We start from the raw sequence: 5,227 nt of genomic DNA, 5'->3' as shown, positions 1-5,227 counted from the left end.
GCTTGATCTTAAAAGTAACCAGAGGTGAAGAAGTTGAAGGCTATGATGAATTTGACAGCGCAGTAGGTCATGGTGGTCAATGTTGAACACTGTGAGGTCCTCCATAATGAAGACATGGATGTCTATGATCGTTTGCCTATAGAGTCCCAATCTCATGCTGCCCTAGTTGTTGGTCATGTCGAGGTAGTTCCATCTTTGAAGGTAGATCCAATATTGAGAACGGGATCATCTGTGACCTTTTTGCTCAGCTCCTCTGCTCTGTTAGCTTAATCACCTGGGTTCTCAGTGTCAAAGTGTCTAAAATCTGAGTGATGCCCTCATTTCAAGATGCTAATTTCCTGATATCCAGGTAGTCCCACAATTTTCCTCAGCAGCCTTGCCTCCACTCATGGGCTGTGCAATTGGAGGAGGGTAATAACTTTTTATACGTTGTACTTACTCCCCACTCTGCCCAGTACCCGCACTGCACCACAGGCTCATGTTACCCTATTTCTTCAGTTTTCTCGATAGCATTCACTCTCATGAGGTAATTCTCTCCAGAGCCCATGGCTGAATCTCCACAGTATATCTATCTCCCCTCATCTGGTCATCCCTAACAGTGTGTGTAGACCGTGTGTCCTGTAAAGGTCTGAAATTATCCAAATGTTAACGAATGAGCTGTACAATGACCTATGGACATAATCTTAGATTTGATGGGATTTAACAAAGATTTAGCATCCCATTCTTCCCCCCGCCCCCCACCAACTTTGTAAGTATGTTGGCATTGGTTAGCACATGTGCATTCAGAACTTATTTAGATATCATAGAATCCCTACAGTGTGGAAACAGGCTCTTCGGTCCAACAAGTCCACACCGACTCTCAGAGCACCCACCCAAACCCATCCCCCTATAACCCACCTAATCTACACGTCCCTGAACACTACGGGCACTTTAGCATGGCCAATCCACCCTAACCTGCACATCTTTGGACTGTGGGAGGAAACCGGAGCACACAGTGGAAACCCACACAGACAGTCGCCTGAGGGTGGAATTGAATCTGCGTCTCTAGCGCTGTGAGGCAGCAGTGCTAACCACCGTGCCGCCCACTCAATGTCCATCACCAGCACTAAGTGATTAAAAGATTAACTGCTACTACTTTTCTTTTTATTCCTCTTTTGTATCCAAGATTGACATCTAGGTGCTTCTACCTAAGATGGTGCCATTAAAGGCAGCCATTGTAAAAACTTTTTACTATTCTCCTGTGCTTCTGTACTGGAGTACATATGATTTTCTTTTCTAAAAGATTTTAAAGTGCCTTAATTAAATGAGTGCCTAGTATCGCCTTCTTTCTCCCTCAAAGAAGTTGCTCATTTCTGAGGTATGCACAATTTTGCTTCAACAACTAAGCAACTAAAGATTAGCTTTTTAAAAAGAAACCTTCCTGCTGAGATAAAAGAAGCAGGAGTGCCAACTCCTCTGCCCAGTCTCTGCTTACCTTTGTGCCACTGCTAGTGGATACTTTGCGGAAGTGTTATTGAATATATAGGCACATGCAAAGTGGTGTACTGGAAGAAACAGGAGGGTCCTTCTATATTAATACAATGTGGTCACGTTTATATTGTATATGTCTAATGGATTACTGCATAACCAGAGAATAAGTAGCTGAACTGGTATTATCACAGATTGGCTGATGTCAAAAATCACTCGACACCAGGTTATCATCCAATAAGTTTATTTGAAAACACTAGATTTTGGAGCATTGTTCCTTCCTCAGGTGTAGTGAGAGAGGAGGTATCAAGACACAGAGATATGAACTTCTGTTCTGGTGCTAGACTGAAAATAACCCAATGCTGCTCCATAAGATCCTCTGTCTGAATGAGTTTGATGGAGCTTATTTGACAGCTCTGTTTATAGAGTTGACACAACATTGACAACATTACAGACATGAAAAGGGCACTCTTATGGTGCAGTTGTAAACTCCCTAACTCTGAGCTAGAAGCCCAAGTTCAAATCCCACCTGTTCCAGAGGTGTAACATTTCTGAATAGGTTGGTTGAAAAAAAGATCTGCAAGCATACAGGGGCCAGAAAAATCCTAACATTGGGAAATAAATTGTCCTTTGCTTCCTGCAAAAACATATCTGAATGTCTGTTACTACCATTGTACATTTTTAATCCTTTGTATGTAGAACATAGAACAGTAAAGCAAAAGAACAGGCCCTTCAGCCCATGGAACAGTAAAGCATAGGAACAGGCCCTTCAGCCCACTTTGTTTGTGCCAACCACAATGCCATTCCAAACCAATTCCATCTGTCTGTACATAGTCTGAATCCCTCTTATACCCTGCCTGCTCATGTTTCTGTCTAAATGCCTCTTAAACTTTGCTATCTGCTTAATGGAACTTTTGTGCATAGTCAATAAATGATATTTATTTAATTTGATATCTTTTGATTACTCCAAATGAAAATACATTTCGATGTGCACACTCAGCTCAATGATAACTATCTTCCCTCTGAATCAAAAGGCTGCATTCAAGTCTCAGTCCAGGAGTTAAGTACGTTATCTAGGATGACAAATCGTATTTTGTTGAAGCTGTGCTGACTTATACACTGAAGAAATATTATCCCAAATCATCTTCAATAGTTTCCTTTTCGTATGTTCACGTGGCTAACTCTGGTGTATCACTGAGTTTCATCTTGACATCCCTATCCTTTACCTTTATTGCTTATTCCATTTTGTCAATTTCAACCTCCACATAAATAAAGTGAACGCCAAGCTCTCTGTCTCTGGCTCCTCCATTAGTCCAATGAAAAGTTAGACTGTTGGGATGCATGTTTCATTTCCATCACAGGGGAAAGTGGAAGGCAGTTGGACCATCCCACTGTACATTTTATCTATCTTTCTACTTTCTTTATACTGTGGAACATTGGAAAACTGATCTTTATGTTTTGACTTCATTAAGGATTTTGTAAAATGTTCTCATTCATTTGGTAATCGTAGCAAAAACGTAATAAAATGGAATGTTTTTACTATTATTATTAGTCATTTTTTAGGCTAACCTGGCCAACTGAGTCCAACAGAATTGAAACACAAATGTAGTTTTCACAGTTTTTTCAGCAGTGGAAGAAAAATTGAGGGACCACTATATTTATATAGCAGCCTTTCATAACCACAGAATGTTCCAAAGTGCTTTATGGTTGATGGAATTGTTTTGGAACAGTCGCATTGTAATGTAGAAAATGTCACAGCCATTTTCCATGCAGTAGGCTCCTGCAAATAGCAATGCAATAATGACCAGATAATTTGCTTTAGTGATATTCTTTGAGGGATAAATATTGGCCAGCACATTGGGGATTCCTCCCAACAAAATAATGCCTTAAAAACGAAAGAACTGCGGATGCTGTAAATCAGGAACAAAAACAAAGTTGTTGGAGAAGTTCAGCAGGTTTGGCAGCATCTGTGAAGGAAAAAACAGAGTTAATGTTTCGGGTCTGGTGACACTTCCTCAGAAGGGTGTGTGTGTGTTGAAAATAATGCCTTAGACTCTTTTACCGCCACCTGAGAGGGCAGGAGGGTTCAGTACCTCAAACATTGCAACATATTGTCACTACTGCATTGGAGTATTGGTCTCAATTTTTGAGCTCATCTTCTCAAGGAAATTGGAACCCATGACCTTCTGACTCAGACCAAAGTACTACCAGCAGAGCCAAAGTTGACGTAGGAGTTAAAAAGGTTAACTATTTGAGGCAGCAGGTGATTCACTGATAAATCAGGATCAAATAAAAACAATGATTCCAGTAGTGATTCAGGAGCTAAATTATGTAAATTATGCACACAATTATTTGATCAGTATTAAAATAGATATAATTACAGTGTGCTTGCTATTTAAGGGAATGTTATTTCAAGATAATAATATAGCTGCAGTTTGATTTATTTTCATTGCGGTCATGGTACTGCTCACTGGGATTAAAGTCTTTACATATGACCAAAGAGGAATTTGTTAGTAGCTTTTCACTAATTGGATTTATTTAGTAAGAATTAAAACAGTAATACAAGTATGACTATGAATAGCAATATCTGGGTTTGCTGATCAAGTAGCTATTAACTTAGAAATGTCAACACAGCTGAAATGCTTTAAACATATCTTGATGCTTTTCAAACATAAATTACTATGTGTTTAAATGTTTAATTTAGTTTTATCACTTCAACTATTTAAAAATCATGTCTATTGGCTCTACTATTTGGCTGAGACAATCACGTACAAAATTAAGCCAATGCCAGCAATCTGAAATGCAATGCCTAATAGAATGATGAAAATAGAATTGGCATAAAATATTCCCCCAAAAAAGGTAGTTAAATATTTTCAGAAGAAAAACTGCAGATCTGTTAGAAAAGGGCAAGGGTATGGAACTAATTGGGAAGCTGAGCGAGCGCACGTAATATGGACCAAATGGCTTCCTGCTGTGCTGTATTATTGTTTGATTCCAGGAAATATTTAAAGTCACTGGTGATTCATAAATTATTATAGCCACAGCAGGGAGGTTGAATTCCTCTTAGCAGACGTTTTGCACGGGACATCTTTTAACGTGGGAATGCTATTGCACGTCAGCAGACACAGGATCCTTGCCAGCTGATAGATCTAGATCAGGCTCATCAGCCACATAAGGACCTACAGAACCCATGACCAGTGACACAAAATTTCCGAAGTGGACAATCATACTCAATAGTGAGTGACTGCCAATGAGGACTGTGACAATAGCCACAGCATACCTTATGTGTTGAATGAAGATAGATGCAAGATTCATTGCTTGAGTGAATGTCTTGCATCTATAAAATGGAAGAACTACATTCCTAATTAAATCTATTAGATCTAATTAGATGTTCTAGCATTAAGAATTCTTCTCCATTACAATTGTGAACATATCGTTGACTGAGATGCTTTCGGAATCTTTAAAGATTGTGAAGTTAGTGACATCCAAGTATTCTGTGAGAGTGCTTTGTCTGATAATGTTTCTGTGAAGCATCTTGGGAAATTTTATGACTTCCAAGGTGCTATATAAATAGAAATCATTCTTCTAAATCTACTATTTATTTCAGCATGCTATTTAATAGTAACACAGAATAAAATAAAACCATAAGGGGGAAAACAAGGTTGCACTTTCTCAGTAGACAACAAGGTGCAGGGCTGGATGAACACAGCAGGCCAAGCAGCATCATAGGAGCAGAGAGGCTGACGTTTCGGGCCTAGAC

Source organism: Rhincodon typus, chromosome 25 (genome assembly GCF_021869965.1).
Source record: "Rhincodon typus isolate 14 chromosome 25, sRhiTyp1.1, whole genome shotgun sequence".
NCBI classification, from domain to species: domain Eukaryota; kingdom Metazoa; phylum Chordata; class Chondrichthyes; order Orectolobiformes; family Rhincodontidae; genus Rhincodon; species Rhincodon typus.
This window is presented reverse-complemented; position numbering follows the sequence as displayed.